Source organism: Leptonychotes weddellii, chromosome 4, assembly GCF_054177405.1.
Source record: "Leptonychotes weddellii isolate Sample4059 chromosome 4, ASM5417740v2, whole genome shotgun sequence".
In the NCBI taxonomy this organism is placed as follows: domain Eukaryota; kingdom Metazoa; phylum Chordata; class Mammalia; order Carnivora; family Phocidae; genus Leptonychotes; species Leptonychotes weddellii.
The window spans coordinates 149,610,811-149,626,737 of NC_138372.1; positions in this window are offsets into that span (position 1 = coordinate 149,610,811).

Below are 15,927 nucleotides of genomic sequence, written 5' to 3' on the forward strand. Positions count from 1 at the left end.
AAGCATTTTATCTCACTTAATATAAACTAACAATTATCAGTCTTCCAATGCCCTGCTATTATTTACTCTACCATAATTTAAATGTCACATCACAGCAATCATATCTTATTATGTTTTCAAAATTTTTAAATATTAACTTCTGAGGCTGAGATATGACAGAAAGTAAAAAAACAGGAAAATATATGAAAAATAAAAAAAAAAAAAACAGAGGTATATACAGTGCAACTCCTTGGGAATTTTCTAATACACTAAATTAAATAAGCCAATCTACTTTGTGTGGGGTTACTTAGTGAGAGAAATGAATAGTCAATGTGTACTTGAAATCTCCTATCTTGTATTCACCTAATGTCAGTTGAATCCAATCTAGCAACCAATTATTTTGAAGTTAGTACTTACTAAATATATATTTAAGCATATTCATATGGGAAACCCTTCCATTTGATTTGCAAAGAAAAAACACACAATCTAGGACAAAATTCTATCAAACACAATTCTGTTTGAATTACACTTCTTTCTCCCAAAGAAGCATATTCTTTCATTCACCTCTTTTTAATGGGATTAATCAACTACTGCTACAGGATTTTGCAGCTGCATTATTTAAAAGTCTATTAATTTCAACTGAAATCAAAATAACAAGTCAATCCATCTTTACCAGTGTCATTTTCTTCATCTCCACTACTGCCAGAATAAGTCTTTATCACTAAAAGTGGAGATGGAAGAAAGGACTTTGCAAATATTTAGAAACCTATATTAAAACAATTGTTGACAATCAGTTATGCCCAAAGGGCACTGCACTGCACAACTCGGGAGGGCACCGGTCATAGAGAATAACCCTGCAAGGGTTCCAAACACATCACTCTTCCCTGTAATATCTTTTCCGCAAATCTGCTAGGAAGAATTCCACAACTGACTTTTCTGTCTCACCATAGATGGATGTCTTCAGTGGTTGAGGTCATGTCTCTATCTTTGTATCATCACTGTTATGGTACACTGGTTGGCACAGAGTACACAAGCAAAGATCAAAGATTATTCTCTGAACTGAACCAAACTTCCGTCTGTATTTCAAAGCACCAACCAGAGAGCTAGTTTGGAGATTCTAGCTAGCATCACTATCTTTTATCTGATAACGTTGACCAAGACCTAACGCACCACCTTAGTAAGTAAATACATGGAGTTTGGATAAAGGAAGGGAAAAGTTGCCAAACTTGCATTGGACCTAAAATCAACCCTGGGAACCCATGGAATGCAGGAGGTTTGAGCTGAACCTCCTTCAGATCCATAATTACACAGTCACTCAACATTCTAGTCAACCTTCCCTAAAATAGTTAATGCTCACCTCAAATTTGCACATCAATTCACCACATAGTTTTAACTTTTCAGTTCTAATCCTCTCATTTTTTTTTCGGTTTTAGTTGCCAATTTACCAGTTGCCCACATAAGAAAATCCTTCCACTCCTGCATCACTAAAACTCATGCAGCATTTCAAATTGGTAGCACTTGTCTGACAGCTCATGGTGAAAAATATTACCATATGCTCCATACAGTAATTTTAGGGAAAGAAATCATTGCTTTAATTTCTGACTTGATTTCTGAAAGGGCACTGAAGTTAAAAATAGGGAATATTGTTTTATTAAAATATTCACCTTTACTACTGTACATGTCATAGTTACTTTGTTTCTTTGTTTACTTATTTATTTATTTTTGAGAGAGAGAGAGAAAGAGAGAGACTGTGCAGGGATAGAAGGAGAGAGAGAGAGAGAATCCCAAACAGGCTCCATACCCAGCACAGAGCCTGATGAGGGGCTTGATCCCAAAACTCCGAGATCACGACCTGAGCTGAAACCGAGAGTCGACTCTCAACTGATTGAGCCACCCCGATGCTCCGATAATGTCATAGTTTTACATCTTTCTGCTCTTCCCACAACTGAGAAAACATTGTTTATCCTTTTTTTTTTTTCCAAATGCAGTAATAGGAAGCAACCAAAAAAACACTTTAGAGAGTGTTATTTTTCTCCCTAGAGTTGACAGGAAAAGGGGGACTCATTGTGGATTCATACCTAAGCAATACAAAGTTTCAAGGTTCAAAGTTCTATGAAATTATGACGCCAGAACTGGAAAAGACTGATATGCACTTATTGGTAGTCACACTTTGACTGTTCTGGAGAGCAAGGGTATATGAGAGTTTCTTGTCATTAGGAACCATCAATTGAGAAGTTCACTTTAAACTTGTAATCCCAACAGAGTGGGTAGGTTGCTGGTCACCCACATGGTTAAGAAAGAATCATATACAACAAACCAGGAGAGATACAGGTAAATGTTCTCAGTTAAGAAACATTTAAGAGGGGCACCTGGGTGGCTCAGTCCTTAAGCATCTGCCTTCCGCTCAGGTCATGATCCCAGGGTCCTGGGATCGAGCCCCATGTTGGGCTCCCTGCTCAGCAGGAGGCCTGCTTCTCCCTCTCCAACTCCCCCTGCTTGTGTTCCCTCTCTCGCTGTGTTTCTCTCTGTCAAATAAATAAATAAAATCTTAAAAAAAAAAAAAGAAAGAAACGTTTAAGAAGGGGTGCCTGGGTGGCTCAGTCAGTTAAGCGGCTACCTTCGGCTCAGGTCATGATCCCAGGGTCTTGGGATCGAGCCCCACGTCGGGCTCCCTGCTCGGTGGGGACTCTGTTTCTCCCTCTCCCTCTGCTGCTCCCCCCTGTGGCAAACAAATAAAATCTTAAAAAAAAAAAAAAAAGAAATGTTTAAGAAATCCCCAGAAAAGCCCTCTGAAAATGCCACCTTTGAATATCCATCAACCCTAGAAAACACAAATGCCAGATCATAACAGTATCTGTCAATTAAGAATATCCTGCCTCTTACCCCTCTTTGCCTTCAACTTTAAACTCAAAGGAACCAAAAGACAGCCTAGGATGGAATGGTGAACTAGGTTAAGAGGAGAGGGAGAAATAGAGAAGTCATCCATAACCCTCTATCCTAGCATCCTGCATAATGCAAGGCAGAGCTTGGGGAGGTTAAGTATTAAGTTTAAGAATATTCATGATATTGAGTTTTATATGGTCTGGACATGTACTGGAATGAGATTATATGTTTGTCCAGCATTTACTGAAATTTTATGATCAGAAAATCACCAAAAAAGTAACTGAACATGCTCTAAATTTCTCTCAAGGTACAGAAAAGTATTTGTGCTGCTGAGAAAGTTTGAATAGGTCTTGAAAAAAAAATAATGTTTTTGTTTTTTTCATGTTTCCTGTCAATTTCTATTCTTTCAACCTAATGATTTCAGTAATAGTGATGTTTAAAGGCATAGAGGTATCCAAGAATGAGTTCCTCCTGAGGAAGTAGAAGTGGACCCATATAACTGAAACCTTTATAAAATTTGTCAAAGTTCAAAATTAAAGTATGTCTTTTATTGGGCTCTGCTATGTCTGGAAATATCTAGAAATCCAGACTAGGCTCACAAAGGATCCATATCTGTTCATAGCATGCACTATTGCTTCCCTAACTACCATATGCCATCTGATCCTCTAAACAGAATCCAATTTTTCCAGATATCCATCCCTCCTGAACATATCCCTCTATTCATAGACAGCTGAACACCCCCCAAATTCCAGGTAAGTCCAAGCTAATGAGGGAAATCCAATTTCTTTGCCTATTATGGTTTAAGTTACCTAATTTGCTATGGGTTGTAAGGAATGGCCTTTTAGAGGAAAGAGTTCTGAGGAATATTTTCAGAATCTGGATATTGTTGTCTGTGAATACAGAAAACTGATTATCTCAATTATCTGCTAGTGGTGGCCCATGCAAAATATGTCAATACTAGACTCAGATAACCTTTTGGCTTATCTGTAAGTCTCGGGCTATCTAGGTGACCATTTCTCTTTACATAGTTGACATATTTTATATTACTGTTGCCAAATCAATTATTCCCAATCTAAGAATGAGAAAACATGCAAAATCATGGAGAACGATCTCTCCCACCAGCATCAAAAAAGTTGCTCCTTTAAAGTGGTCCAGAAGTAGGTCATGGGAGACTGGCAGGGAGTCCTGGGAAATTTGTATTGACTATGTAACAACACCCATGGTTCAAGAAATGTACACTGAAGTCAGATAGCCAAATGTTCCCTTTCCATTTAGGAAAAACTATCTGGGAAAAACTTTGCCAGCTGGGAAAGTATTACTTCAAGTTATGGGAGTCAGTTGGTCATTGGCTATTCTCTGCATCAGTGGACATAATTTTTATATGGACTTTTACAAGGCTGATATCTGTGGCTGCAGACTGGTGGTCAAGAAAGCCAAACCAGGGCCTTCAGCAATGTTCCCAAGACTCAGCTGCCAAGTGTAGGAGTGTAGAAAGCTAATATATTCATTCATTCTAAGTTAGGGATATGTTAGACAAGTGAGATTGAAAGAGAATGAGGATGGGACGCGTAGGTAGCTCAGTTGGTTAAGCAACCAACTCTTGATTTCAGCTCAGGTCATGATCTCAGGGTCATGAGATGGATCCCTGCATCAGGCTCTGTGCTGGGCATGGAGTCTGCATGAGATTCTCTCTCTCCTTTTCCCTCTGCCCTTTCTCCCACTTGCATTCTCTCTCCCTCTTTCTCTCAATAAATAAAATCTTAAAAAAAAAAAAAGAGAATGAGGTGACGAAGTTTAGTCTTATAAACAATAGTGAGCTTGAACAACAGCCCATGTGTTTAGACTGAAAAGAACTCAAAGAAGGAACAAGGAGACAGAACTTAAGGAGAAGAGCAAAAACCTACAGGTCTTCATGAGAAAGGAAAACTGGGAATAACTGAATGAAAGAACTAAATGAATGTGCTTTGATTCTTACATTTTTTTGTAAATTTAATTTAATATTAGAATGTGGGAAATTGGGGTGCCTGGGTGGCTCAGGTAATGATCCCAGGACCCTGGGATCGAGCCCCATGCCAGGCTCCCTGCTCAGTGCTTCTCCCTCTCCCTCTGCCCCAACCCCCACCCCCCCGCCCCCACTCATGCTCTCTATCTCAAATAAATAAATAAAATCTTTAAAAAAAAAAGAATGTGGGAAATTTTCTTTTATTGTATACAGATTCCTGTATGCTTGCAATACAGAAAATCATCTTAATATAATTTAATGGGTTCATTTTTACTTATGTACCATAAATTCTGATAAATGTTGGTTTCAGGTTCGTATCAAGAAGAACATTTAGAATGCACAGTTGGATATACATACAGAATGGAAGGAAATTCTGACCAGTTACCAATCACCTCGGGCACTCCCTCATACAGATAGTAATGGCCATCATTATTCACATTTTTAGGAAGAAAGGTCACAATTCTTCATGTGTCTTCTAGGTCTGAAGTCACACCGACAGGTGATCAATGGCACAGATTTTACCCAAGTCCAGTGAACATGTATGTGTATATAGCTGAAAACCTAACAGTGCCTAGTTAGGGAACACAAATTATCAAACTAATTTCTTTGGCTCCTGTTTACATCTATTGTTAATCTATTATTTCATTTTATATTAGATATTTTCCTTTAAAATTCAATGATGCTAGTAAAATTATTACTGAAGATGGATTTATTTTGTAACCAAGAAATAATTTTCTTGATAGCAGAGATTGAGTATAATCCATCCTGTCTCTTCAGTATCTTACACTTAGTGGGTGCACAGTAAATGCATACCAATGTTTGATAAGTAAGTAAACACATAAATGTTTATTTGATTTTGAGTTATTATATCTTTCAATACTCTCACCTTTAGTTAAGGTAAATTATTTTTCTCAACAGAATAGCAGAATACTATATTTTGGAGCTAATAACTTCTTAGCTTTAGCACGCGTAAGAGAACCTGAATTAACTAGGGTATATTTTCAATACTTGCTACTTCTATATCAGAAGCTCATGCTTGCAGTAGACAACCTTCTTACTTCCAATAAAATAATGCAAATATTAAATATGTAAGCTACATCAAGAAGATCTCAAATGGTACAAACTTAGAGTAGTGAACTCTCTAATATATTTTCCCTTCATATTGAGAAGACTAATACCTGCCACTTTATTAATTTACAGAAATGTTTCTAGATGAGAAAATAGGTGTGAAGCATTTGAGAAAGGTGATATACAACCACAAAGTGTCATTATAATATTCAAGCTGGTATTTTGATTTTTGTGTCTCTAGAAATTCTGTTTCTTCTGTAACAAATCCTTGAATAATTTTCCGAAGATTGCTACACACTCATTCTCACGTATCAGATCTAATGGCCCATATGCTCCTTAGGAAACATTAGCACTTTCCTACAGAAATACTTGCTAACACATGATGCAAACTTCTGTAGCATTAGTTCGCAGGTGGGAAATATGTTATAAAGACATATGAGCCCAGTTTTAAAACATTTTAAATTAACTTTTTAATTTTAATCATGTTTAAGTTATTTTGTTCTTCATGTGGGAGGACAAAATGCTCTTGTACACTTTTTGAGGCAACAGAGCACAAAAATTTAACTCCCCCTTAGAATTTAAAAAGAATTTGAAAAACATATAATTCTCGGGCGCATGGGTGGCTCAGTCGGTTAAGCGACTGCCTTCGGCTCAGGTCATGATCCCAGGGTCCTGGGATCAAGTCCCACATCGGGCTCCCTGCTCTGCGGGGAGCCTGCTTCTCCCTCTCCCCCTTCCCCTGCTTGTGTTCCCTCTCTCGCTGTGTCTCTCTCTGTCAAATAAATAAATAAAATCTTTAAAAAAAAAAAAAAGAAAGAAAAACATATAATTCTCACACACAGGTGATAATCTCAGTTTTCCCATAAAAATCTGTTCTCAGAATAATAGACTGCATTTGTAAGTGTCCCTCCATCTCCTGGAAAACTAGGACCACTGGAGGAAGGACATTTGGCTCAGGGACACCAACACAAGTAAATGTAATGCTAACAATAATAATCGAAAAAGAAGCTGCAAGAGTTTTCTCTGGAATTTTTCTAAGTGCTTTGCATGTGTTGCCCCACTTATTCTCAAAGCAATTCTATGGTGTGATGCTACTATTCTCCCCATTTTATAGCCCAGGAACTAAACTTGAGAAAGGTTATAGCTTGCCCAAATTCACATAACTAGTACCTAGAAGAGCTGCTATTTGAAGCCACCCTGGTAGTCCAAAGCCTGGGCTCTGTCACTCTGCAGGATTGCCCGCCAGCATTTTTTTTTTTTTTTTTAATGTCAATGCAGAATTCTTCAGCTTACAAAATAAGAAGTATAAATCTTGAAGAGGATATTGTTAGGTAAATTGTATTTTTGTCGTATTAAAAAAAAAATACTGAAATGGACATTTCACTCCTGGAGAGAAAGTACTATAAGTAACAGAACATAAGTCACTGTTTTAATTCACAATTTGCCAGCAGATCAGAGCCCTTACTGTGAGTTGTGCAGTTATCAGGACTCATAACCCAGGTGCAAGAGGTTAAGTCTGTTTGTGTTTGTAGTTCAATACTAATATTCCTATGAATTAGAACCTCCATTTATTCTGCCTGCTAGTCCTGTCTTTTCTGGCTGAGAACTGTTTATGCAGAAATCAAGGCCAGAGCGCTAAGAAATGATTTACAGAGGAAGCAATAGTTGGTAGGTGTTGGAGAATTTTGCTTTGGCTGAATTAATCTATGAAAAATATGTGTTTCATTCAGGAAGCCAGGATACATATGTAATCATTATAATCACACATTTATCAATATTTATGGGGAACTTAACCACGTATCAGTCACTGTGGTTGGTATTGAGCAGATAAAGTCCCTGCTTCCATGGCACTAGCTATTCTATTTGCCTAATACGTATGCAATTCTTATTTTATATATGTAATTACCTAACAGCAACAGGCAATAAATAAACTAGCAAATATCATGTCAAATGGTGATAAGTACAAAAAGGTGGATATATGGTAACATGGGTACCCTTTATCACAGAGAGATGAAAAGAAGGCCTCTCAGATAAAGTGACATTTAAACAGGGGCCTGAAAGAAGACAGGGCAGGAGCCAGGCTGATACAAGGAAAAGAATATCCCAGGCAGAAGGAAGAGCAAGTGCCAGGGTCCAGAAATGAGAGCAGGCTTGGTATACTCATAAAACCTGTAGGAGTTTGGCGTGGCTGGAACAGAGCTAGGCGGCCTTGAAGGAAGTGGTAGAAGAGGGGTAGCAATAGGACACTGGGTCATGGGAACATTGTGAGGAAGGAGAGGTCAGATTTTGTAGGGCCATAAGGGTCACAGTCAAGTCTCTTGAATTTTTCACCAGTGTGAAACAGGACGCCACTGAAGTTTGAGTGGGGGACAGATTATGATCTGACTTCTGCATTAAAAGGATCACCCTGGAAGCTAAGTCATGAACAGTAGAGGAGCTAGAGTGGTAACAGAGAGAAGCCAGGAAGCAACTGCAATGATCCTATCAGGAAATGTGGGGACTCCGTTGAGGGAAGCAGAGGGGGAAGGTGAGAAGCCCTCTGATAGTGGAAACATCTGAAGGCGAGGGTGACAAGGTGCAGTGACAGCTTGGGTGTGAATTGTGACAGAAAGAAAGGAATCAAAGGTGACTGAGGTTTTCGACACAAATAACTGAAAAATGGATTTGCCACATTCTGAGATGGGACAGATTAGAAAAAGAGGAGGCAGAAGATAAAGAGAAATTCAAGTTTGGTTTTGAATTTGTTAACTTGTGTTTATTAGATATCCAAGTGGCAGTGAATATACAAGTTCAAAATGCAGGTGAGCAGTCCTTCGGGGAGACACAAAATTTGGAGCCACTAGCTTTAGACAGCTAAGAGCCTTAGGGATGAACAAGATCACTTACAAAGTGAACACAGACAGAGAATAGTAACGGTCCAAGGGCTGAGCCCTGAGGAATCCAGTAAGATCACAGGGCTGAGAAGGAGAATCCAGTGAGGTACAGAGGAACCAAGGAAATGGAGGCCATGTGAAAAAAGTGTCTGAAGAAAAGGAGAAAGTGATAAACTGTGTCCCGTGCATCTGACAGGTCCTTTTCCGTGAGGGCTGAGCAACAGCAACTGAATATGACACCGTATAACACTGGTGATCAACGTTGGGGAGCTTTAGGTCACAGGTGGGTAAGAATTTGAACTGGAATGAATTCAGGAGAGATTTGAAGGAGCCGGGCTGGCAACAGTGAGTACAGTCTCAGAATGGGGACTGTATTTTCCTAACAAAAATCCAGGCTACGCGGCCTCACATAACACCTGTTAGGAGCCAGGACGTTTAAACTTAAAACTGTTCCAGCAAATCCAAGGCCTATACTGTCAGGTTACAATGCAAGTACGTTTACACTTGACTGTCCTTTTATAGAGCAAACCCAGTGTAACTTTATCTTCACAGATCCTCAGTTCCTAAAGACAGCCGGTCACAGCAGGCATCCTATGGCGGACTGATAAATGTCTATCAAAAGCTTTAGTCATTGTATGATTTAGTAGGATGTTTCCTGAAGCATAAGGCCAAATACTATTTCTAAATTTAAAATACCCTACATATGATGTTTATGCAAGTGTGCACACTACCACATTTTCTGCCCATGAATAATGCATGTCCTATGCAATTCGAGTCCAAAATAAGAAAAAAATGCTAAACATCTAATAGTCTACATTAAATGCATGACTAAAACTTCTGTGCTTGATACTAAAAGCCTTGAAGTAAAAGGAGGTACTGGGCTAATTCTATACAAATAATAATGATAATAATAATAAAGACAAATAATTTTCTCCACCTCTCTCTTGTTGTATTTCTCCTGCCATTCAATTCCAGAACTATTCAAATAAGTGAATCTTGCTTTAAAACCCTAAGGCAAAGTGTTTATTTTTTGGACACTGGATAATGTTATTAAGTGGCACAGGCAGTGGAAAGCATGCACGGCTGGAAGCAAGACAGGTAAATATGGTTGGTACACATACCACTAATGCTTCTTTACTGCAAACATGTCAGACAAACTCAGCCCAGTCTAGATCATACAAAAATTATCTTACTAGAAATTTAGATTCAAAAGGAAAATGCAATTTTGACTATCAAGCTGTAGGTTCATTTGTGATGATTATTTTATTTTATAGATTTTATTTATTTATTTGACAGAGAGAGAGCGCGCACACAAGCAGGGGGAGCGGCAAGCAGAGGGAGAGGGAGAAGCAGGCGCCCCGCTGAGCCAGGAGCCCAATGCGGGGCTTGAACCCAGGACCCTGGGATCACCACCTGAGCCAAAGGCAGACACTTAACCGACTGAGCCACCAAGGTGCCCCTTGTAATGATTATTTTAGTGGACTGACTAACTTGTCAGCCAGAGCTCAATACCATGTGGTAGCTACGAATTAAGTATCCTTGCTCCCACTGCCTCTAGAGGAATGAGCCCTGGATTCAGCTGTCCAGACCCTAGGGATTGTTTTAACCCTGTGATATACAAACTAATAACATTGTCATTATCACTATGGGTGTGGTACAGACAGACTTCAGTGAGAGAATATGCTCTCTAATCAGTCTCCTGCTGTGTCCTCAGACACTTCACTTCCAATTATTTCCTGTCCTTTGTTTTCAATTTCTTTCTCTCTTCTGCTCAAAGTAATTTAACCTTAATCTGTTCCTTGTCCACACATCCTCCTCCATCTTTTGTTTCCTTCCTCCCTTTCAGAGCCGTTTTTTTTTTTTTAAAGATTTTATTTATTTATTTGAGACAGAGAGAATGAGAGACAGAAAGCATGAGAGGGAGGAGGGTCAGAGGGAGAAGCAGACTCCCCGCCGAGCAGAGAGCCCGATGCGGGACTTGATCCCGGGACTCCAGGATCATGACCTGAGTCGAAGGCAGTCGCTTAACCAACTGAGCCACCCAGGCGCCCCTCAGAGCCGTTTTTAAAAGGTCTCTACGTGTTCCTATTCCCTGCCCTTTCTCCTCTCCCCTCATTTTCCATACAATTCTTTACTCTAAATCTTACTTATCTATTCAACCAGTACCTACAAGTCCAACTCCATTAGCAGAAATTTATTAATATTAACCCAACACTCACTTTTTCTCTTACATTCCTACTTTACACATTTATGATTTATGCAACAGGAAACAGTATGCATCCTGTTGCTCAAACCATAAACCTTGGAAAATAAACTTAACATGCTCCCTTCCTCAACACACTACTATTAATACATCACCAAGTGCTATTGATTCTACCTAGCTCTTTGCACTTCTATTCACTTCTCTCTAATATCATAGTTATGTTGAGTTACATATGAGTATATTGAGTTACATATATAACTATGACATTTATTACTGAGTTACATCCTCAATCATTTATTGTCTGGATTTCCCCCCCAAAGCCTCTTAACTGTGCTCCTTGCAAGCATTCTTGCCCCTGCTCAATGTATTATCTGTTGTGAAGCCTAAGTAATATTTCTAAATTCAACCTGATCATGTCTTCCTCTTAGTGGTTCCCTATTTCCTATTTCCCTATTTCCTTAGAAAATAATCTAAATTTCTTGAGATGAAGTTTGGCTTAAAAAGCCAATTTTGATCTAGATGGTACGAATGTCTCCACTCTGAATCCTTGCCATGCCCCTCCTGTAAACTGTACACTAATATGTTTGAACTATTATTTTCCCCTCTCTTTCTGGGGGAGGGGGCACATACAATGTTCTCCCATCTCTAGACTTTTCACATTTGATTATCTTTCCATGAACATTACCTTAAATTTGGAACAATTTTCCACATCATGAAATCTTCTCATAGTATATAAGAATATGTACCACTTTCTACATTTTGATGTATTGACCATACATTCTAAGATCCATGTTAATATAACTATTGGGTTTAAGTTGGGTACCTTAGAATTTTCACAGTGCTTGACGCTTAGTAACGAATTAATTAAAAAGTCTGGGAAAGAACTGTATAAATTGTTAAGTATTATATAACTGAAAGTAATAATATTACATTACTAAAATTCTTATAAAAGATGGACATAGACAATTTAAATTTCATTAAGCCTATTGTCACATTATTGAATTTGCTATTTACATTTATGTTTGAGGAGGAGCAACTATTTACAAAAAACTATAACTCAAAAAAGCTTCTTTTCTGGTTTTGTCTGTTGAAATTACAATTGTACTGCCATTATATGTAACACTGATGTACAAGATACACAGAAGCATACTTTTTTTTTAGAATAATCTGAAAATACAGGCCTATTTTGTTTTTTATAATGAATAATGTAATGGAAGGCTTCTGTTAAGTTTAATATGTCATTTTTAAAAAATTCAGTAGCAGTTCATATAAACAAAGGAAGAAATCACAATTTTCAGGAACCCTAAGGCAAATTCTTCTAAAAAGAGAATTATCTGTGGACAAATAATCAATTTCAGTTTGTTTGGTGGGGGGAAAAAAAATTCCCTAGTTTGTTTTCCCAAAGAAATTCCTATTCCATATTGCCCCCCCGCCAAAATCATTAGTGACTTGGTTCATGATAAAGAATAAGTACAAATATAATTAGCTACTACACACATTTAAAATGTATGACTAAATACATCATTTAATAAATTGCTGCAACCTACTTAAAGCTCTCGTAGAAGCCTTTAAAATGTTATAGTTCTTCATAAAATCCCTTCTTCTAGGGAGTAATTTAGACTATGTTCATATAACTTGCCTAAAAACCACACATTTGGATTCTGGAATATACTGTAACTCAACAGTAGGTATTTAATTTAACCATTGACTCATCAAACATGGTTTTTTTCTGAAGTTATTGAAAACAAAGCAAAACCATAACTGAAAACAAATGTTATAAATACAATAACTTAAATGGTAGTATCTCTGCCATCTATTTTTTTTTTAAAGATTTTATTTATTTATTTGACAGAGAAAGACACAGCGAGAGAGGGGACACAAACGGGGAGTGGGAGAGGGAGAAGCAGACTCCCTGCCAAACAGGGAGCCCGATGCGGGACTCGATCCCGGGACTCCAGGATCATGACCTGAGCCGAAGGCAGTCGCCCAACCAACTGAGCCACCCAGGCGCCCTCTGCCATCTATTTTTGAGTAACAAATCATCCCAAAAGTTAGTGGCTTCAAGTAACAATAATTATTTCTCATGACTCTGTGAGTTGATAGGGATTAGCTGGCTGGATGGTTCTTTTGTAACTAAAGTCATTCATGAGACTACATGCAACTGGGAGCTCAAATGTGGCCAGAACATCCACGATGGCCCTCATCCTCCATGGTCTCTCTTCATATCAACCTCTCATCAAAGTTCAGCCTAAGCTTCTTTACAGAATAGCATCTGGTTCCAAGAAACAAGCCCCAGCATTCAAGTGCTTTGTCAAGCCTCTGCAGCATCACACTTGCAAATGTCCCATTGGTCAAAGCAGTTATAGGGCCAAGCCCAAACCCAATATGAGACAAAACTACACAAAATTCTGGCAACTGGAAAGCATGACCTTTATGGAATACCAATGTAAGTCTACCATAGACAGTTTAAGCTGGTATATTTATGTTGTCTGATCATTTGTTAAAAGTCAAATATCAACTCTCCATCAGCTGCAATACAAGCATAATTTAATCCAGACAACCTTAAGGCATAAGACACTTTCTTCCTATAATTTTACCCTACAACTTAAGTAATAAAACTTTGGAATCTACATTTTATAAATGATGGGTTTTTATATTGACTTACATTTACTTTTCCTTAAAGTCCTGAAGCTTCATATATAACGTTATCTGTGTCTTTAACCTCTATTCTAAAATTAAAAATTTACCAGTCTTCGAATTGTTTTCATTTTGAAATGTAAGTTTGTGTGCTATAATACTCCCTAATATTGGGTTAGAGAAAAATAAATTTAACATTTGCCTTTATTTAGAAGTCATAGCAACGTATTCTCTACTTGGAAGGAACTTAATATTTCAGTGCTATGGCTTTATTATGTAACCTTTCCCAGTCTTCTTCAACAAGTATACTGAGATTTTGTCAGTTGGAACACTTCCCATCCATTCAGCAGTGCTATCTTCTTGAAATTCAGAGTTGAAAGACCAGAGAAAACACTGATTGAGTTGATTCTCTTCTCAGTTCTTGGAATTACAAAAAGTCTTCCCATGTAAGTAAGAAGAGATTAGAGTACTTTGCTTTACAACAAAGATTGTATACTTGTTCTCTTAAGGTTTCTTGCTACCCTTGCCATAACCCCTTTTAAAACAAATTACTAGGGGCGTCTGGCTGGCTCAGTTAGTAGAGCATGCAACTCTTGATCTTGGGGTTGTGAGTTGGAGTCCCATGTTGGGTGTAAAGTTTACTTAAAAAAAAATTACTAAACAGTGAAATTTAGAATAGGAAAGGATCTTAAAGGATACTGAGTTACTTTTACTTCCCATTTTACTTCCAAGTGCCATAAAATATACTTCATTTTTCAAAATGTGTTTCAATATATAAAATTGAGAGGTTTGCAGCCCAGTCCACCTTTGAATAGCTCTGGCTTTTAGAAATTTTCTTCTTATGATGAAACAAAAATATACCCCTACATAACTGGTACACATTAGTTAGGAGTTTAACCGTGGTGCCACACAAAACATCTAATCTATCATACCTGATTTCTCCGTTCAACAATACATCGGCATCACCTAGACTACTAGTTGATACATAGTAGGTACTCAATAAATGTTTATCAGAGAGAGACAGAGAAACAGAGAAAAAGAGAAAGCTAACAATTACTGAATGTTTATAATATGTTAAACATTGTATTAACCTCCTTAAATCCTGTGCATTATATCATTTGAACACATTTATCAGACTTTTCCCCCATATATTCTCAAGACTAAATAGCCACAGGTCCTTCAACTACTCTGAAATTAACTTTGTTGTCATGGGTTGAATTATGCCCACCCCCGCACAAATTCATATGTTGAAGGCCTAGACCACAGTATGTCAGAATGTGACCTTATTTGGAGATAGTGTCATTACAAATGTAATCCAGTTAAAAACGGACTGTTTGGAATGGGTTTTTTTTTTGGAATGGGTTCTAAACCAATATGACTTGCGTCCTTACAAAAAGGGGAACTTTGGACACAGAGACACATGTGATGGCAAGAAACACAGGAAGAAGATGGCCCATCTGTGACACAAGAGTCCTGAAAGAGATCTTTCTCTCAGAGCCCTGAGAAGGAATCAACCCTGCCAATACTTTGATCTTAGACTTCCAGCATGCAGAACTGTGAGATAATAAATTTCTGTTGTTTAATCCACCTAGTTTGTGGTCCTTTGTTACAGTAGCCCTAGAACACTAACACACTGGTGTTCTCATGATTTGTGGTACACAGTCTTAAGAATACAGACAATATAATATCTATCATTTATTTTATACAAGAACTTGGCAAATATTATCCCTCTTAATACTGAAAAGATCAGTACAAAAAGATACTATTTATCTTTATTTTACAGAATGAAGAAATGGAAGTAGAGAAGTTGAGAGATTTGCCCAGTGTCCCACAAGTAAGCTGAGGAGCCAGGATTTACACCAGTGATTCTAAAGTCATTGCACTTAATCTTTATACTGCTCCTGTTTGATTATAGGCTCCTAAAATTATCATGATTAGAAATAAGTATGGCGGGGCACCTGGGTGGTTCAGTTGGTTAAATGTCTGCCTTTGGCTCAGGTCGAGATCCTGGGGTCCTGAGATTGAGCCCCAGGTCAGGCTCCCTGCTCAGCGGGGGGCCTGCTTCTCCCTCTCGCTCTGCCCCTTCCCCTGCTCATGTGCACTCTCTCTCTCAAATAAATAAATAAAATCTTAAAAAAAAAAAAGGGAAGAAAGAAGTATGGCATTCATTTGTAAACTTGTTTGTCCTGTCACCTGACTGCAACCCCAATCTATTCATTAACTTCTCTATATATTTCCTAGACATGTAATATATACATTTTGATAAAAGAAAAGTAACACAT